The sequence below is a fragment of the Lygodium microphyllum genome, chromosome 24 (genome assembly GCF_053477565.2).
Source record: "Lygodium microphyllum isolate KBCC chromosome 24, Lygodium_microphyllum_v1.1.10, whole genome shotgun sequence".
In the NCBI taxonomy this organism is placed as follows: Eukaryota; Viridiplantae; Streptophyta; class Polypodiopsida; order Schizaeales; family Lygodiaceae; genus Lygodium; species Lygodium microphyllum.
In genome coordinates this window covers 45766417-45787775 of record NC_141158.1, presented here as the reverse complement: position 1 = coordinate 45787775, position 21359 = coordinate 45766417, and the positions used below count along the sequence as shown (strand labels likewise).

General features: G+C 45.2%; 1 pseudogene; it reads right to left on the bottom strand.

Moving 5' to 3' along the window:
* Positions 1–7084: 7084 nt before the first annotated feature.
* Positions 7085–21359, bottom strand: part of LOC148015036 (putative methyltransferase PMT26 pseudogene) — a 66056-nt pseudogene continuing 51781 nt past the window's right edge.

Sequence of the window (21359 nt, the reverse complement as noted above, 5' to 3'; positions counted from 1 at the left end):
ATGCACCTCCTGTATTATTGGTCTAGCTTGAATGAGTGCATCTTGTAGGTCCGCTGGGCACATTGATTCCAAGTGGGTGTTTATGGGTGGATTTAACCCAACACAAAACTTTGACACCTGTTGTGTCATATCCATTTGTGGCACGTACTTTAAGAGAGAGACGAACTTTGAATAATATACATCAAGGGATAGTCCAAGCTGTTGCAATTCATAGAGTTCGTTCATCTTCTGTGTGCGGTAGGTAGGGGGCAAATACCTCCCTTGCACAACTTCCTTAAGCTTCTCCCAAGTGATTGTCCCTTCCAAGATCCCTTGGTCTCTGCACCATTGTTTCCACCAAAGTCTTGCTTTGCCTGTAAACTTAGGTTTGGCTAGCATAGCTTAGTTAGAAGGTGCAGTTCCTGCTACCTCAAAATAGTCCTCCATGGACTCAATCTAAACCTCGGCATCAGTTTTGAACAGTTCTTCCGTTACCATTGAATTCAAGTGGCTTGATTTGTTTGAGAAGTAACTTCTTCTCTTGAATCACAGCTATACTTAATGTAAGGGTCGGACTTGGAATCTGCACTTGGGGTTGCGCCTAGGTAATAAGATTCTTAAAATTAAAAAAACTTACAAAACGTTTCTCACATTACATTAATATGACCAGTATAGCTTTTAGCCAAATCACTTAACTCCTTTTCCAACATTTACAGCCATGACAGACAGTAATAAAAATCATATTCTTGCATGAGGGCATAGCCCTTTTGGGTACATTTATTTTGGGAAAGTAGAACAAGTTGATTGGCACATTCGTTTAGGGAAAATAGGATTGTGTTACATTCGGCTACAGGGACAGAGTAATAATATGGAGAGGGGTCATGGATTTTCAGGAATCGATAAGTCATAGGAAACTTGGGGTATCCGTTCTTTTGGTATGCGTTCTTCTCATAACGCCCTAGCACTTTGATTCTGTCGGCACAGATCACCCGAGTCACTTCTTCATACACATATTTGTTCTGCTTGACTTGTCGACCGCCAACATGCAAGGTTGCGTTTGTGTGAGCTTCGACAAAGATGAACAACTTCACGATCTTTAAATCCTCCATCCACTTGATTCTCTTCAAGTTGGTCTCAAGGTACGCAAGTCGGTGGGCTGCTATGTAATATATTCTTGATTCACCCGTCCATCTCCGTTCGACATATACAGGGGTGAAGGATTGTAGATGCGGTCTAGGATATTCATCATGCCTAGCCTTCGTGGATAATCCGAAGCACACATTGCAGTCATAAACATAACTTGGAATACCAAGAATTTGTTCCACACTTTGTGACTCTGCAGCCCAGCATCCATAAGTGAGTACGAAAATGTTCTCAAGAGCAACATTGCTCTACTTCCCTCCATTAAGTTCCTTTGTAAATATTAGATTCCATTGGTTCGCTCCGATATCAACTGTAACATGCCCATTCATCCAATCGCAGGACACGTCTTAGCAGCCCATTGGGAGGAGGGTCTAGAAGCCTCCACCTGGCACTCGCAGGGAACGACACAGGGTTTGTGATCTAGGTCTTCCCAAGTCTTCCCCAAGTAGAAGAGTCCAGCGGTTCCCACTTGGGATCGCGACCTAAGGTTAGGGTTCCTTTCTTACCGGCAAGTCTCTAGGTCTTGATTGTCTTATCATCTCGTCATTTGAGAAAAGTTCCCAGCTAACCAAGACCACCCTTCCGTAGGACGAACCTGAGTCACGTCCACCGCACTTTCCTCACTTTGCTTCAGTTTTCTAATTACCTAACACATTACGTTTTGACATGCAAAATCAGCTCCCTTAATTAAAACCAATTAATCACGAGTTCCTTCACGTAACTTAGGCACTAACACAAAAACAATGTCAAGCAAGTTTCTTTTTCTCAAGCATCTATTCTTTATTTATCATAATTCCGGATTACATCCAACCTCATGCCCGAAGGCCATTCCAACAATCTATAAGATCATTGTTCCAAGTTCTGCCCGTAGACTAGTACACGGGCCTCGAGATCCCATCTTGAGTCACGTCAGTCCATTGTACAGGATCTAGAGGCAAGGGATTTACAGCCAGAGCCTCCCCTGGCACCCAAGCGTCCTTCCGCTCCAAGCAGTACCCACGGAGAGACCTCTCGTGGCGGGTTAGGTCCATATGCCCGGCGCGGCTAACAACCCCCTTGGATAGGGCCAAGCAAACAGTCGGAGGTAACTATTCTTACCTCTCATCGAGGCTTTCAACCTGAAGCATTTAAGTGTATTTCTTGAATTAGTTCCTTGACCAAAGAAATCAATTATTGTATCTAAGTACAAGCACGAATATTTTGAAGGTCATTTGTGCGACCGACTACTAAGGTGTGACTTCTTTTTCCCAGATGCCCAGCACCCGATCTTGGGTCTTTCCATGACTTGGTGAAATCCCAATAATTTCAACAAGAGAAAATGGTCTTGGTAAGTTGACTTAAACTTTCTTAGGATATCCTAGTCCCTAACTCAAGTACTAGCTGGTTAGTCAAGGCAATGGATATGCCTTATTCACAACCCAACCAAGGGCCTTATAATCTCTAATTCCAGCCAAGCTTAGTTAACACACATGGCAACACATGATTCCTCATTTAAACTTTCAAGATGCGGTTTAGATGCATGCAATTCTTCCAATTCTCTTAGGGCGGTTTTATGCAAGATTGCCCAACCATCATGCACGTTGTGCGTTTAGTATAGTTGTCCCCTAAGCAGCTTTTATCTCCTTTATTCGTGGCAATGAGTACTTATTTCCAATGCACCGGATCACATGTGACTTGCATCTATGGAAGTCTAGGGTTTTCTTTTCCAATGATGCGAGTGTAACTTATGAACAGAAGTTAACATTTCATGTGTTTCTTTTAACCATTATCGTGAAACGAGAATTCCAAAGGACTATTCATGCATTGAACTGGTTAAAAAGTTATCACTTTATGTGAAATAAGGCAATAACCCTATCATCTTAGATGAGTAAAACTTATGCGAGTTCAACCCTACCATTGCATGCAACTTAGTATAAACAAAACCTTATGCACGATATTATCCTTCCATGAGAACTAAGTCCTAAACTAACTTTTTTAATGCTTGAAACCTGGGCTTGATTCGTCTGCGCTGCGTTGGTTGTTCCGCTCATCCCTCCAGCATTACCAGTGGCTTGAGCGCCTTGGCTTCCCGCGATTTTATTTTTGGGAGCCATTCGCCTCGCTGATAATTGGCATTCTGGTCCTTCACAGTTTCAGTTAGATATGTTTGGTTGGGGGGAAAACCCACTAAATGGGGTTCGTTGTTGAGAGAGTGTTTGGGCGGATCGTTCTGCTCCTTCCTCTTTTCCTTCCTCTACCACTTCTCACCTTTCTTCCTCTACATCTTCTTCTTGTTCCTCTACCCCTCCTTGTTCCTCTTCCTCTCTCCTTTCCCTTCTTCTTCTCCTCTTTTCCTTCTTGCTCTTCTACCTCCTTCTCCTTCTCTAACTACTTCTTCTTTCCTCTTCTTTTTCTTTCCACCTCCTCCTTCTTCTCTCTCCTCCTCTTCTCTCTCTCTCACCTTCTTTCTCTCCCTCCTTCTTATCCCCTCATTCTCCTTCTCTCTCTCTCACCTTCTTTCTCTTCTTCATCTCCCTCCTTCTTATCTTCTCCTTCTCCTTCTCTCTCTCCCCCTCTTCTCTCTCTCTCACCTTCTTTCTCCCCCTCATTATCCCCTCCTTCTCCTTCTCTCTCTCTCCTCTTCTCTCTCTCACACCTTTTTTCCTTCTTGCTCTTCTACCTCCTTCTCCTTCTCTAACTACTTCTTCTTTCCTCTTCTTTTTCTTTCCACCTCCTCCTTCTTCTCTCTCCTCCTCTTCTCTCTCTCTCACCTTCTTTCTCTCCCTCCTTCTTATCCCCTCATTCTCCTTCTCTCTCTCTCACCTTCTCCCTCCTTCTTATCTTCTCCTTCTCCTTCTCTCTCTCCCCCTCTTCTCTCTCTCTCACCTTCTTTCTCCCCCTCATTATCCCCTCCTTCTCCTTCTCTCTCTCTCCTCTTCTCTCTCTCACACCTTTTTTCCTTCTTGCTCTTCTACCTCCTTCTCCTTCTCTAACTACTTCTTCTTTCCTCTTCTTTTTCTTTCCACCTCCTCCTTCTTCTCTCTCCTCCTCTTCTCTCTCTCTCACCTTCTTTCTCTCCCTCCTTCTTATCCCCTCATTCTCCTTCTCTCTCTCTCACCTTCTTTCTCTTCTTCATCTCCCTCCTTCTTATCTTCTCCTTCTCCTTCTCTCTCCCCCCCTCTTCTCTCTCTCTCACCTTCTTTCTCCCCCTCATTATCCCCTTATCTTCTCCTTCTCCTTCTCTCTCTCCCCCTCTTCTCTCTCTCTCACCTTCTTTCTCCCCCTCATTATCCCCTCCTTCTCCTTCTCTCTCTCTCCTCTTCTCTCTCTCACACCTTCTTTCTCTTCTTTCTCTCCCTCCTTCTTATCCTCTCCTTCTCCTTCTCTCTCTCTCCTTCTCCCTTCCCTTCTCTCTCCCAATCCTCCTCTTCTCTCTCTCTCACCTTCTTTCTCTTCTCTCTCTAACCTTCTTTCGCTTCTCCCACTCCTTCCTCTACTTCTTTCCCTTCTTCCTCACGGCTGGATTAGGACGGAATCCGGGGATCACGGCTGGTCAGGGCGGAATCCACTCCTTCCTCTACTTCTTTCTCTTCTCCCTCACGGCTAGGTCAGGACGGGATCCAGGGCTCACGGCTGGTAAGGACGGAATCTAGGGGGGAAGGCGACATACATGGGGCCCGGAGGTAACAATGAGGGAGGGAGGCGGTGTTTTTGGGAGAGGCAGACTCTCCTTCTCCCTTCCTCCTCACTGCTAGACATGGAAATCAAGAAGGCGATGGAGAGCAACAGCAGCACGATGGCCTGGGCGAGACGTGAGTGTCGTGGTCCAGGAGTTGAGGGATGAGGCTGAGCATCATGGACGGCCAGGGAGGGGGGGTTGTGCAGTAGGACGGTGTAGTCTTCTCCCCTCGGAGAAGCTCTCCCCTTATATAGGGGAGGGGAGGGAAGAACTGGCATGGCCACCCTCCACCTGGAGGGTGCATGCTTCTCACAACTCCCACTCCCTCTCTCCTTCCCCGATTGCTGTCGATGGGGAGAGAGGGAAAATTATAAAAATTTGAGTTGCAAGATTTTTTTTTTTCATTTTCCTTTAATATAATGGCGAAGTTCCTATGCCCCTAACACGGGGTGTCCAAAAACAATCCCCTTCCACGATACCATGGCTGCTGAAGAAATCCAGTATACGTGAGTTAATATACCTTCTGTATACACATCAGCCACCTTTGCAATATTCAACTGAATGTCATCACCATCGCTCACACGCTAAATTGCTGTGTTTCAAAAGCCCGTCTACTTCGACTTCAATAAGAACTGGTGGATTTTGACAATAAAAAATGATTCACTGAACCGAAGGGTCCACTCCCCGTGGAGCTAAGTAAAATTGGGAATTGCAAAGATGCTTGAAATACTCTCTTCTACCTAATTTTATGGAGCCACTAAATGCCAATTCCGGGGCTTTCAACTAATCTGGAAACCTCTTAGCAAGCTCTATGAGCTTACGTCTCCAACTTTTTCCTTGTGCACGTCCAAGAAAATTTGCGATAAACTTCCTTTGTGACAGGGGTAACAGTTGGACCAAAACATTTGATGTAGATACAACCAAGCATATTGTCTCATCAACATTTCAAGGGATAATGATATCTTCTCAAGTATGAAAAGCACTTGTTCCACGCTTGTTTGTTCAGTCTCCTTCAGGTGTAAGAGAACTGGACCAATTCAAGTGTACCACCCAATCTTTAAACAAATGAGCACCAGCTCGACTTGGAAAAACAAATATATGATCGCATCCAGCATAGCACCTAAAGTATGGCATCTACTGCAAGACCTACTAACATGAACAAATGTATGGTTGATTTCTTTGTCATTCAACCCTCCACTCATTCACACACACTTCACATAGGAAGGTACAAAAAATAGTTGTGCATCTTCATAGACTTGAACCGAGGTCCTTCAATTGGGTAAACACCACAGTTATCACACTGAACACCATGATTTACCGATTGAATAGGAAACGTGCCACACTTGCTTTCCCCCACAAGAAGTCCAAGCATGTAGCTGGGAGCTCTTGTTGCCATCATGCTCCAATTTCTTGTCATTCATTGATGAGGTTTGACACTTTGGCTATCCTGTCTCCTTAGTTTGAGGACAATTCAATTTTTCGAACCACCTGCAATACTTTTGAAGCAATTCTTGAAGAGTTCCATGCATTGATTGAACCAGAGTTGTTATAGGAAGCTTCAAATCTAGCATCGGTGCATGTGCATTTATCATTTGCTTGATTTTCTTTGCAGTCCCTTTAGAGAAGACTATATGTAAATATACCTCAATGCTGAGGTCATCTTTTAGCTTTGGAAATGCTCCAGTTGATGGTTTCTAGTTTAGTACCTCTAGAATAATGGCAAACATTATTCAAAGTGCAATTTAGTTTAATCACAAGTTCCTCAATGTCTTCAAACTTCTCATCCAAATAGTATTTTGACAACCTGAGTATCTCCACTTCACTATGTTGTGCCATTACTGAATCTCACCATCCCTTGTATATCCATAATCTTTCGTATATCTTCTTCCATAAAATCCATTATGGAGTACACACCCTTGGAGTCTTCAAATTCTATTCATATGAACTTGTTTATCATGCAATGTAGGCTATGAAATAGAACTTCGTGTCCAATCATTCATATGATTTGAAAAATGCAAATTAAATCAATGCGATGCAATCAATCAATCAATGCTTCCACACAAAAATATTGAATGCACTGAAGAAAATGTGCCTAGCCTAACTACATGTGCTTGTGCGTCATGCAAAATGCAAATAAAAAGACACACAACGAAAAATAAACTCCTATTAACGCTGACTAGTGAGATCAATTTTTTGGTGAAAAAATCTGCCCTTAGGTTCGCAGTCATGCACGCACAACATCACAACATCCGCCACCTCCAAACCTGCACATCCTCTGGATGGGCCACAACTACTAGGCCACATCTACCCATCCTCATCACCGCCAAGGTCAACGGTCAATGCAATCTCCTCATCATCTACAATATCCACATCCTCATCAACATCATCTCCTAGCTCAAGTCCATCATAAAACTCATCATCCAACTCCTCAACTCCATAGGCTTCCTCATCTCTTCTCTTGAACAATTTGATTCTCTTTCTTGCAATCAAAATCCACAAGGCCAAACCATCAAGCTCTGCTAAGGAATACGTAGTTGTGTCATGGACATGCTACACCAAATAAGGCCCAAACCATCATCTCAGAACCTTGCGAATAACACTGTATTGGTTTCTACCCATACATCAACTCAACTGGAATATATCATATAGTCACATTGTGGGTAGTGCAATCAACCCATAAGGCATAAGACAACAACCTGGGCCACTCCCTGACCTGTCCGCCACATGCTTTGGCGAAGGCTTTCACAATTGGTGGATGGTCTCTTTCACTCTTCCCGTTACCTTCTCGATTATATGCTGAAGTCAAAGCAAGTTTAATGCCAAGGCGAGAGAAAAACTCCCTAGCCTCATCAACATCCAACTCACCTCTATTTGTGGTAATTTTTCCAATGTATCCATACCTGCAAATAACATCCTCCAATAGAAACTTATTGACCACTAAAGTAGTTTTTGTTCTCAACGCTCTTCCTCATTCCACCTGATTAATGAGATCCTCTAGTGCCAAAATAATGTGACACATCTATCACAATCCATTAGGCATAGTAATCAAATCAAGAACCCACTTGTAGTGAATACATAGTGGGTAAGTAGGGTGAAGCTCAACTCTATGCCTCACTGAAGAAAAAAACTAACAATCAATGCATGTCTCAACAAATTGTGAGATATCTATGTGCATGCTTCTCTACTAGTAGCACTCTCTAATCTTCTCATAGGTTTCCCAAACAAATCCATGTCTAGCCTAAAGACTTTCATGAAACTCTTTCATGGTTCTCACCTATGAAAATTCGTCACATACAACTCTCAATGGTTGTCCTCCTCACTTTCGTGGATGCTTTCAAAGTAGTCCACTCCACAAGAAGAAACCATAAGTTTTCTTTTGATCTTCTTGAAGTCTACATCAGTCAATCCATCCTCTCTAGACATGGTACTCAAATAACGACCAATCTATAAATACTCTCGTATATATAAAGTCTCATCAAAGTTCTCCAATGCTTATACATAACAAGTATGATTAGCATGCATGATTGAAAGATCAGTCCCATCATAAACTTCATCAATGCAAGAAAAGTTATGTCATCATAACTTGGTCATGAAAGCATATCGGCTACTAAGTTTTCTTTACCTGCTATGTGCCTGAACTCAGGACTCATGGATTTTATGTACCCAATCCACCTAAGTATGGCAATGTCTAGAGTAGAACAACTAGTGATCATACCTAAAAGAGGCAAGCAATCAGTCTCAACTACCACATTGGCACTAATGAAGTACTATTTATCATTATTGAGAGCCATGAAAACTCCCAAGAGCTCCCTCTTAATCTATGGATACCTGCGTTGCCACTTGTTTAGGACTTTCGCCCCAAAAACCGAATAGCATACATGTTCTCATCTGCATCGTCTTGGCCAACAACCCATCCAATGTCAATAGAACTAGTATCAATAGTGAGTACAATAGGTCTCCCACACTCATAATCTACTTTCCAAAGAGTCGGAGTAGCTCTCAACAATCTTTACAACTTCTGCATAGCTCTAGTGTGTCTCATGTCCCAACAAAAACGCCCCCCTTTCCTCAACAGTGGCATCAACCTTCACAGGGGAAAGGCCTCCTTCCATAATAACCAAACATATGTCCAAAAATCAAAACCTCTTTGGCACCAAAAATAGACTTTAACCCTAAAAAGGTCAAATTCACTCTCACTAGCCTACAAAGAATCCTCTCAGCATCTCTCATATGCACAGCCACAAAGAACCTGCATCCATGATCATCTAAAGTATTGTCCATCTCTTTCTCCAAAAAAAAGATAAGCAGATCATCAATGAAAGGCATGGTAAGATCTAGAATAAAATCATGTAACACATTGTTTATTCCATTTATCATATGAGCAACTGAATTATTAGCTCCCTACGAAAGTGTACACATTCAAACAATGCCTAAAGGTGTCTTCATTGTAGTCAAATCTCTGATCTCAAGGGCAAGCTAGAACTAGTCATAGCCGAAATAAAGTTCGCGAAGTTGTTAACCCCAATACGAAGAAAGCAAAAGGAAGTGGAAAAGACGCAGGGCAAAGGCGGAAAAAAGGTAGCCCGACTGAAGAAAGAAAAGGAGAAAAGGCCAAAAGCGCAAGGGCAACCTTAAAAGTCCAAGACAAAGGCAAAAGGGAAAAGGCACATTTTAAAATAAAAAGGCGCACCCTGAAATCTTGTAAAAGAGCGCGGGGCTCTCACCCGTGCAATTTGTAAATGTAGACGGGCGGTGGAAAGGAAGCAAGGAAGATAGGACAATGGGGAAAAGGGCCTAGGCTACGGCCGACCATGTAAAAAAGGGGAAAAGGGGATGACCGCCCAAAAGGGATTTAGGGTTTTGTATATAAAGTTGAAAAGTGAATGAGAAGCTCATTCTTGTGTGTGGCCAAAGGTAGCTCTCCTCCTCTTCTTCTTCTTCTTCTTCTTCTTCTTGCTTTCTTGAGCTTGTGCTTGAGAGAGGGAGTGTGAGAGTGTGAGGGATTGAGTGTGTGAGGGTGAGGGACCGAGGAGGAGAAGCTCTCCATCTTCTCCTCTCTTCTTCTCTTCTCTTCTCTTCTCTTCTCGTGTCTTGCTCGCGGCAATGGAGCTTGGAGCTTGGAGCTTGGAGCTTGAGGATGGAGCTTGCTTGAAGCTTGCACTTGGATCGTGGAGCTACCGGAGTGCGCGGGAGAGGAGGTAACTCGAATGGCACGGAGGTAAGCTCACTACACCCGTACATATGGATGGCGCGTCGGTTATGTGAGAGGTAGCCATTAGTGCTCGGCTTGGAACGCTTGAAACAATAAGCGGTCCGTGGGTCTTGGCGGTTGAGTGAAAGCTCCCACATTTTGGTTCCGTTGCCAGGACCAACGGATTCAAGCCTTGAGTGCTTGCACGCTTCGAAACGAGCATTGGAGTAGGGTTTTCCCCGAACCGGTGCTTGAGGTAAATAGGTAGGAAGCGAGGGGGTTGAAGAGGGTATTCGATCTCCTTGGCAAGTAGATTTTTTGCTTTCTTGAGATTTATGTTGTGGAATGGAGTAGTATAGCTATTTATTTTGCGATTTGGATGCATTTAGGATAGAAAAAAACAAAGAAAAAACAAGCAAACAGTAGGGTTTTCTGTTGTTGTATAACAGGCTGAAACAGGGAAACAGGGGAGCAGATTCAAGTTTCTGGGTGAGACATGGACAGGGAACTAGCTGTAAGGTTTTGCAGCGCTGGAAAAGGACCTTAAGAGGCCTGGGAGGCCAGGACAGACCTCATTTCCTTGGTTGGCCTTGTGTGAGAGAGAGACAGAGAGAGAGCTTCTGGTTCACAGGATGAGGAAGTGCTACCCCGATTTCTAGGAGACAACGATTCATGCTGCTCCAAGTGAGTCTGGTGTTTCCCAACAAGTGCTCTAATCAGATCTAGGAAGTCTGTGGTGATTGTTGCAACAAACAGTAAGGAGGGGTCAAACGCGCGGGAATCGCGCCCGCTGACGCAGTCGGACCAACTCGCAGTGATCCGATTCTCGGAATCGGACCACCTGAGTTTTGGAATCGGACCGTCCGACTCCCATAATCGGACCGTCCGACTGAGAGTGAGTCGGACAAGTCTGGTCCGATTCCCAGAATCGGACTAGCCCGATCGGACGTGCCACGTGGCACTCGGACCACTCAGATTCGGACCAACCCGTCCGACTCGGACACTCGGACCACTCGGACCAACCCGTCCGATTTTGAGAATCGGACGCTCGGACCAATCTGCCCGACTTGGACACTCGGACACTCGGACCAATCCATAATCGGACCACTCAGCCAGGCCATCCGAGTCCTAGAACTGAACCAGCTCAGAATCGGACCTGCCAGAATCGGACCACCCTGTCTGATCCGATTCCCAGAATCAGACCACTTTTTGATCCGACTCCCAGAATTGGACGTGACCAAAATCGAACCACTAGGCCGATCGGACCAACCCAAAATCGGACGTCCGATTCTGATAATGGACTCCTAAAAATCAGACATCTTAGAATCGGTGGACCAAAAACTGTCCAAATCGAGCAGGTATCTTGAACACAAATTCTGATGCATCTAAACCCCAAAGTTGACCCAAGACCACGTAGAGCTAAAGGCACATCACAAATCCATCACTAGGCTGAAACTTAGAGCAAGTAGTTCAAAATTTGGCTATAAACGGTCCTCCAAATTGCATATGGCGTCTATTGTAACGGCCCTGCGGGCTGGGGGGGACTTCCCCCCCCCCCCCGGACCCCCGCAGAGGGGGCTCTGCCCCCTCCGCACCTCCCACGAGTAGGTTGGAGGGAAAACGCGCGCCGCGACAGGCCTTCCAAATTGGACCCTAGTGAAGTAATGGCTCTACACGAGCATGGAGTCTCACTTGCAATAGAGCAACCAAAAACCCATACACGAACAGAGAGAAACAGAGACCCTAGAACATCAATGGGCCAATCTAGCCATCAAGGGCAAAAAGGCCACACCACGAGAACACAAAGACGTTGTGTTCAAACCGTGTCTAGTCAGAGCAAAATGCAACTTCAGCAAGCTACAAATGCGAAGATGACTAGACATGACACTCTTGACGAGAGATGTACCTTGAATAGCACTGCATTGATGACCCAAGACAGCGGTGGAGAATCCACATCTAGTCGTGCAGTCGAGAACTCAAGGGCATCTGTCAGAAAGCTTAAATTTACAAGCCAGGACCCGGAAGATGAAGACATAGTACCACTTGCTTATCTTAGGGTCAGACTCACCGCGAAAAGAGAGCATACTATCCATGCTCTGATTGATGAAGGAGCAGATTTTAATATCTTGACCTATGAATCATGGACCCTACTAGGCCAACCAGAGCTGACACCGACTAGTGCAACTCTTAGCCCTTATGGGGGACACCCAAAAGCACTCATAGGGAAGTGCAAAATCCTTGCGACAATTGAAACAGAAAGCTTGTCTATCCTATTTCATGTTCCTCCAAATAGTTCTAGCTGTGGGAAAGAAACCCTCCTAGGAAGACCCTTCAAAAGGGCGACCAAGTGTGAGGCTGACTATGTAGTAGAGAGGATACACCTGACACTACCGGGTGTGAGGATTGTCACAACCTTTAGCAAGGGTGACCGCATCAAACCTCGAGGGAAAGGTAAGAAAGGTGCTGACATAACAGTCAAGCCTGCTGACGAGAGCAAGGACTTGTTGGAAGAGTTAATACAAGCACAAGTCGAACAACGAGAACCAGTGAAGAGTGAGGCCATGCCGGAAATGAGAAGGTCAGCAGACAATGCCAAGGACAAGCTTTGGACTTACAAATATCGTAGAAGACCCCAAAAGAAGCCCAAGCCTTATAGACGAAGGCATCGATGGAGAGTCAGCACAACGCTGTGATGGATATCCAAAGCGTTGCTACATGCTCAAGGATACTACGCAGGTAACCAATGGATTCGGGTACCAAAATCCCCTGCTAAACCGCCTCTATCAGTTGAAGGCCAGAGTGTCTCAAAAGCATGGCACAAGAGGAAATCTAAGAGAAACTCTAAGTCTCAAGACAAGAAACCAGACATGATTGTTCGAAGGAAAGAGCCCCAGCCTAGCATGCTAAATAGACAGATGTCATATGTAGCCATTGAGCAGGCACAAAAATCGTTAGTGCCCAAGGAGCCTTTGATTTCCCAAGGGGAGAACAAGCATCATAGGCACAACATTGCTCAAGGCAAGCTGATCGCTCAACAAAGCAAATGGCACGATCGTCTAATAGCCTCGAGCAAATCATTCAGCGAGTGCCAAGTCCACCTAAGAGTCCTAGATCTCCTACATCCTCTTTCTCCAAACGGACACAGGAAGCACAACAGCGATTGTCAAGGGAAGCTGCTCAATTCCAATCTCTATCTCCATCTAAGCTTCAAAATGTCCAAGAGGTGGGACATGGCTCCATCTGTAGCTCTCGACCCAAGGATATGCATGAGAAACTTAATGTGACCAGATCAACTCATGCTCGATCTACACAGATGAGTGCTCAAAGGCCAACAAAAGACACAACCACTTCTGATCGCCCTAGGGACTTGACACCGCAATCCACCAAGGGTAGCCAGCCCACTAAACTAGCTGCTACTACTTCCAATCAGGGACCACAGCAATCACAGCCCTTGGCTCTGACAATGCCCCTTGTGGAACGTATCCTTAGTAGTTTACCTGTGGAGGAGGTGTCGCAACCAAATCCCTTGACAACTCCAGCACTTTCAAAGTGCCTAAAGCCTAGGACGGAGGAGTCAAACGCAAGGGAGTTGGTTGAAAAGCTAGACTCTTCGAAAAGAGCGCCAGTTGTGCCCTCACAGCCGAGCAAGGCTATTCAGCAAACCACGACTATGTCCCATAAGGACACACTAGAGAAGGGAAATGCTAAGGCTCGACCAAACACATCAACGGTCAATATAGCCCAGGGTCCTGAGTCGTTTAGAGAGGCACCTTCATTGACCAAGAAAAAGAGGAGAAAGCAGAGAAAACAACAATAGTTGCAGGTGGTTGTGGACCCCAAGAACATTGAGACGAAGGGCGCTGGAGAGCTGATGAATAAAGCCTCGAGTCCATCCACCAATGAACCCACTAATGCCTCTCCTAATAGCGGTGAAACCTCAGACACATCTGTGTGCTCTGACAACCCAAAGCAACAGTTGCCATCAACAGTTGCTTGCAACACTCTATCCACTGACAATGGAACTCACATTGATCAATTAAGAGTGGATACAACGCTATCACAACAGGGTGACAAATCTATACCAGTCACATCCGAGAAGAACCATGACTAAATAGCAGCAAAACCTCAGGAGAAACGTGAGAACCCCAAGAGCATAAGAAATCCTAGCGTTGACCAATCTTGCTCATCTAGGCCTGAGCCCCCATTCATGCTAAAGCCTAAGGAAACTCTTAGAACTTTGCATGAGATAGCAACCGAGCAAGCCCTCGTTGAACATAGAAGTGACGCAGAATGCTTAACTGAGTTGGAGGCTAAGCTCAAAGTGGTCGCGCGTGTCTACGTCCTTGCGGACATGGGCACGATCCCCAAGGAGCAGCTTGGAGATTACTTGACCTTTCCTCTATCATGGGAAGAACAAGAACATCTTAACGGGCACTATGATAGGCTCCTGCATGAACATATGGGACTCATCCCTGACGAGGAGGCTGAGGAACTGCGCTTAACCGTCACGTTCAATGAAGTGCTATGCCGACCAAATCTCGTAGACATAGAGCTACTAAAGCGACTGTTAGCAGGCCAGAGTCAGTTTGAGCAGTGTTGGTGCGAAAGCCGCGTTGTAATGGCCGAAATAGGGGCTCAGATCATGACGGTCTCAGAAGAGCGATTGGCCAAATGGCGGTCTCAAAGAGACCCAACCTATGTGGCACCGACTTCCCTTCGAGTGCTGTCTGACAGTCGGGGTACGGACTTAGCTAGAACTAGGCTACATGGCTCTTTAATTGATAAGGTTCTCACTAAGGAGGAGTTACATATTGCCAGTAGACTCGGTCAAGGCTCCATGCTACTCGACGTGGCAAAATATCTATCAGTATTAAGTAAGCTGCCGCGAATACTGGATGCGTGTGCCACACTCCGGTACAACCCCGAGTTCTACACTTGGTTCTTATCCTCGTAAAGTGACGTGGATTCATAAATATGTATATAAATAAACACTGATTCTTGTGTCACCTTGTATAAACAATATTAACACACACAAGTAATGATAGTCAAGCACAGGCAAAAGAGTTGGGTCTGACAGGCTAAGCTCCTCAAGTCCTCTTCTCATCACACATTTAAAAGCTGTGTGACCATTCCCAGCTCCAAGTGAAGGGCATGCAATCCACATTACTGCCATAGGAGGCCTTGACCAACAACACTCATGTTGTAGACAGGGTGCAGTCCCTTTCTATACACTTTTTTCCCATTTTGGTCTACCCTTCCGAGGATGTGCCCTATCCCACTCCATGATAACCAGTCCACACAACTTAGCATAAGCAAATATCAGCTAACGGTTGGAGGCAAACCAAACATCATCATGGGGGCCATCCCTGTACGATGAAACACTGCATGTGTCACCCCTCCCCTTCTTGTCCCAGGCGCTTGATAAACCACGCTAAAATCCCTTCCATGCAAACAGTTGTATCCTGTATCAAGGTCTAACCCTTGGATTGCGTCTTGCAGGTTTCCTTTTGCGACGGAACGCATGGAGAATCATGGAGATCTAGCATGAAAAGACGCTCTTCGCAGAAGGCGGAAGCATGTGGCACGCGCCCCTCCACCGAAGCGCTATGTGCCCACCATCAAGAGGTATGCCAAGAAGCGAGGCCCTAAGCAACATTGCCCAGGGCGAAGGCCGAAGAATCCTTGAGTCAAGAAAGTCGAGACTCGAAACGCGCAATAGGTGGCAACACTAGTGGTATGAACTCCCAGCTCCCGCTTGGGCCCCAGATGCTCAAAGGCAGAAAGGGTAGCTCGGGAAAGAGAAGAATTTAGTGAATTATTTAAAGACATTCTGGAGACGGTACTGGGCCGTGATTACACCATTCATGTCACGGCTGACATGTTCCCTGCTCACCCCCACGGGAGCCCCACACCAGCAAAGCCCCAATCACCCGGCCACCCAGACTCGCCCCGCCTCGTACAAATCGAGTAGCCCATGATGCATAAAGGGCTTATCAAATGATAACTGGCCATAACTTTTTGTTTTTAAATGGTTAAGTGTTCCCGACTTGTATGAACTTTTCATATCTGCGTTTAATATATTTTACGCCTTTAACAAAGAAAAAGCTAATCAAGTGCAAGTGATAAATGTCTAAGTAAACACCATAGAATTCAGATCAGTGATGTCTCCTTGCATTGCACTGGCTTATTATAGTTGCAGCATATGCTGAGCTTGTACTCTCATGAAGCGACAAGTGGATACAGGATGGGACAAATCTTTGGGCAAAAGTGTTCAATGCTCGATCACCGCAAGACCATCGATCCCTCCAAGGAGCCGCGGCCACCCTGCCGAAATCACGAATCACCCTTGCCAACCGCCCACATTGCATGGCCCAAAAAACATTCCTGGGCCACGCCCCCTTTCTGGGTCAAGCTCTATAGTTGGCTCACGGCAGTCGTTACCTCAATTGTACCCACATCGCATGTGCCGCAAGGAGGGTTGCAATATCTCAAGTGTATCTCCCCCTTTCACCAACTACTTCTCTAACAACGAGGCTAGGGCACCATCATCATTGTACTATTCATTTTCTGAGCCTTCAAAGCTTGACATTTTCCAACCCATTGAAAGGCTGATAGCCTCAACATATTGTAATGGTTGTACTCAGTCAAAAAAAAAAAGAAAAAGAAAAGAAAAGAAAAGAAAAAGAAATGAATGGAAAGATGAGAAGCACCCACGATCACAGCACAGCACCTAGGGGTCCTCAAATTAGGTACGTCTGGTGACCTTGGTCGACTGGCTTCGTCCCTAGTCCCCTAGCCCCTTACAATCACCCACAATTGTTCAGGGCACATCAAGGGCAGGGCATACCTGGGGAGCTTGTCTCGCCTAGGGTTAGACCTGTCACCCTGACCCACTTGCACAATTTTCTTTTGCACTCTGCCTTAGTACCATTGCAATCCGTGGTGATAAGCACCACACGATTGGCCATGAAAAGTACACCGTACTCATCAAGCAAGTCCAATAGTTTCTAGCTACTGAAAGTGCGGTGTCCTTGTATTCCATTATGCTACATCGTGCAGTCACAATGCAAAGGATGTCTCATATGCCTTCACGCATACTCCTTCTCCACATGGGCAACTTTGCTTCATCCACGAATTGTTATGAGAAACTAGCCCACGGTTTTCTAACTATGTAATATCTAAGTATGCAGGAGCACTCACATAATATTTGCACCAAAGTATATCCACAGTTTGGGTCCTCAAGTGCAGGACAATACTCTAGGCTTGCTTAGAGTTCGACCTGTCTCCCAAACTAATCAAAATATGTCTTGTGCACGATGAGAAGCCTAGCACTACCCCTTAAGGAGAGACCACATGTGAGGTTTTCCAATTGCAGGTATAAGGTGTTGTTCGCTCTTTATCAACACTCAACTTTGATACTTGTCCCTTACCATCCAACAAGCCCACAAAGAATCGTCATGTGCAGAATCCCCAACAAACCAACACTTGTGCTAGCCATCAATGCAATCCCCAACACAGCATAGCCCTACCACCAACTCCAACAACCTTCCACCAGCCACCTTGGCCACCAACAGGTCCCCCAGGACCTTCTGCCACACCACCACCAACACTCCTCCACGAAAACCACAGGCGTCCTTGTCACCCACGTCTTCGGTGCATGCTACAGCCTGCTACCTACGACGTGAGTGCCATGGGACTGGCACTCGTCTAGGAGGGAGGTAATGTTAACCCCAATACGAAGAAAGAAAAAGGAAGTGGAAAAGACGCACGTCAAAGGCGAAAAAAAGGTAGCGTGACTGAAGAAAGAAAAGGAGAAAAGGCCAAAAGCCAAAAGCGCAAGGGCAACCTTAAAAGTCCAAGGCAAAGGCAAAAGGGGAAAGACGCATTTTAAAATAAAAAGGCGCACCCTGAAATCTTGTAAAAGAGCGTCGGGCTCTCACCCGTGCAATTTGTAAATGTAGACGGGTAGTGGAAAGGAAGCTAGGAAGATAGAAGGACAATGGGGAAAAGGGCCTAGGCTACGGCCGACCATGTAAAAAAGGGGAAAAGGGGATGACCGCCCAAAAGGGATTTAGGGTTTTGTATATAAAGTTGAAAAGTGAATGAGAAGCTCATTCTTGTGTGTGGCCAAAGGTAGCTCTCCTCTTCTTCTTCTTCTTTTTCTTTTTGCTTGCTTGAGCTTGTGCTTGCTGAGAGTGTGAGGGAATGAGTGTGTGAGGGTGAGGGACCGAGGAGGAGAAGCTCTCCATCTTCTCCTCTCTTCTATTCTCTTGTCTTGCTCGCGGCAATGGAGCTTGGAGCTTGGAGCTTGAGGATGGAGATTGCTTGAAGCTTGCACTTGGATCGTGGAGCTACCGGAGTGTGCGGGAGAGGAGGTAACTCGAACGGCACGGAGGTAAGATCACTACACCTGTAGATATGGATGGCGCGTCGGTTATGTGAGAGGTAGTCATTAGTGCTTGGCTTGGAATGCTTGAAACAATAAGCCGTCCGTGGGTCTTGGTGGTTGAGTGAAAGCTCCCACACAAGTGAATAGATCGCATGTCCAGCAAAAGCCTTTGTGAACTCATCCACAATAGGTCCTGCACCAACATTCCGTATAGTGACCCTATTCACCAACTATAAGTCCTATATGAATCTGAGTGACCCATTATTATTAGGAACTGTGAACCATCTATTAGAATACAGAGCTAAATATGGTTCTAGAATTCCCACCTTGATCTACTCATTCAAAAGCTCCACCAATTAGGGCAAGTGAGCTCTAGGCACAGGAATAGGCCATAGACTCCAAGGGACATGCAGGATGATAGAAAGAAACATAGGCATCAAACCCATAGGATCAACGCATCCATTCTCATGTAGGAAAAAAGAGAAAGCTCTCCCATGTCCACTCAACATCTCTTCAAAACATCTCACCTCTGCTAGAAGCAAAAAATCTTCCGTCCCAATCTTCATCTCTTTCAATGTCTCGACTAAAAATGTATGTCAAATATGTGCAGGATCTCATAAAGGAGGTTGCATAACTGCTCTCCTAATCATATCAACATTGTCCAAAGGTAGCCGTCCTACAACAACTAGTCTAAGCTTCTTGTTAACTTTCTCATATTTTGTTTCAACTGTGGCTTCTACGGTACAACTTGCAAATTTCAACCCTTGTTGTAAATACCCTTGTTAACCCTCAAATGAACAAGATGGAAAATCCGAAAAATCTAATGTAGAAGACAAGGCTAAGGAAAAAGTGACATGGAAGATGAAGGCGCCCCAAAGAAGGATCCAAAAAGACAAGAACTGCAAAATAGTCCCAAATCAAGGAGAAAGATGCACAGGAAAAAGCACAAGTCAATACTTTTGTTAAAGAGCGCAAGGCACACCAAGATTTATTTTAAGAGCGCTGCTCTCACCCATGCAAATTGTAAACGTAGATGGGCGGTAGAAAGGAAGCTAGGAAGATAGGAGGGCAATGGGAAAAAGGGCCAAGGCCACGGCCGGCCATGTGAGTGCTTGAGGGAGGGAGTGTGAGAGAGTGAGGGAGTGAGGGAGTGAGCTTGTGAGAGTGAGGGATCTTGGAGGTGAAGCTCTACACCTTTTTCTCTCTTCTTCTTCTCCTATATTCCCTTCTCTTGTCTCGCATGTGGCTATGGAGGATGGAGCTTGGAGGAAGAGGCTTAAGGATACTTGAGCTTGCATCATGAATTGTGGAGCTATTGGAGTGCTTAAGAGAGAAAGAAACTCAATCACGCACATCAAGGTAAGCTCACTACACTCATAGAGAGGGATAGCACGTCGGCTATGTGAGAGGTAGCTATTAGTGCTCGCTTGAAATACTTGAACAATAAGCGGTCCATGGGTCTTGGTGGTTGAGCTTGTGCTCATCTCTACAACCTTGGTAAACAAAAATTTTGCTATGTATAAACAACACCCAACTCTTTTTACTAAAAATATTTCAACAAAGAACAATTTTTGCTGAGAATTCTTAGCACCCAATTTTCTTGAAACATGAAGCCATCAATTTTACAATAGATCACCAAAGAACAAACCTGTAAGACATATGACAACTCTTGATTTTTGGTTTTCAGCAATGATGAAAGATCCTCCATAGTACCTGATCATGACAACCCATCATAGAGACCATCTACTGTGTCTTCATCCTGTAAAACACCTACAAGCTTCAATTCTTTTTCTTTTCTCTTCAAATATTTCCTTGCATCTCCAGGCATGTCCAAAATATGTTGAAAACACAAAGTACTTTCAATAGTCACTGCATAAACACTTAAGGAAAAACTATCACTACCAGGAGGCAAGAGCTTTCCCTATCTCATACCACCATCGTCTCACAAGACAGTGGTACCTAACAAAAATCTGGCTCTCCTGATGGAAGAGAATTCAAGCCTTGAGCACTTGCATGCCTCGAATCAAGCATCGAAGAAGGGTTTTCCCCGAACTGGTGCTTGAAGTAGATAGGTAGGAAGCGAGGGAGATTGAAGAGGTATTTGATCTTCTTAGCAAGTAAGTTTTTGGGTTTTTGGATTTGCAAAGGTAGGTTGGAGTAGTGTAGGTGCTTTCTTTATGACTTGTGTTTACATTTAGGTACGATAGGAGCAAAGTAGTTGAGCACACATTAGGATTTCTACTGGTGTATAACAGGCTCAAACAGGGAAAAGAAGGAAAATAAAATAAAATTTTGGGTTAAATGCCGGTAAGGGGAGCAAGACTAAGGTGAATGCACACCTCGGTAGGGTAATAAGAGGCCATGAGTAGCAAGGGAGACTTCATTTTGCATTACATGAATCAGGGAGAGCTAAGGAGGGAGAGAGAGAGAGCTTTATTGAGTGGACCTGCTTCAAACTCATCGCCGAGGAGTTTGTTGCTCACTACAGGTACTTCCACACCTTCTCCTCCATGTGTAGCCAAGATTTGGAGGTGCTCAACTAGTGGGAAGGCCTCCATCGCACGACGCAAATAACTCTGTGTAAGTTCAGCAAAAAGCGCATCGCATTTGGCCCGTCCGAGTGATGGCGATTCTAGGCCGAGTCCCAAAATCGACCCTTGTCCCACCCTATATTCATCCACTCGACCAAACCCATTCAAACAAACAACCCAACCATCTACTCAACTATTTGGCCCATACGAATTGACGATTCAGACCAAATTTGTTTTTGGCCCACTATGGTTCAGCCATTGAGCCCTTGAACAACCACATTCGGACTAGCCAAATCGGACATTTGACCTAGTTGCATTCGGTCATTTCCTCATTTTGGCCCTCAACCATTTGGACGGGTTGAATCAAACATTCGGCCCCCTGCAATTCGGACCTCTTGGGCCAAATTTGGATTTCTTTTGATTTTTTTAACCTGTAGATTCTGAAACCGACATAGAGACCATGCAGAG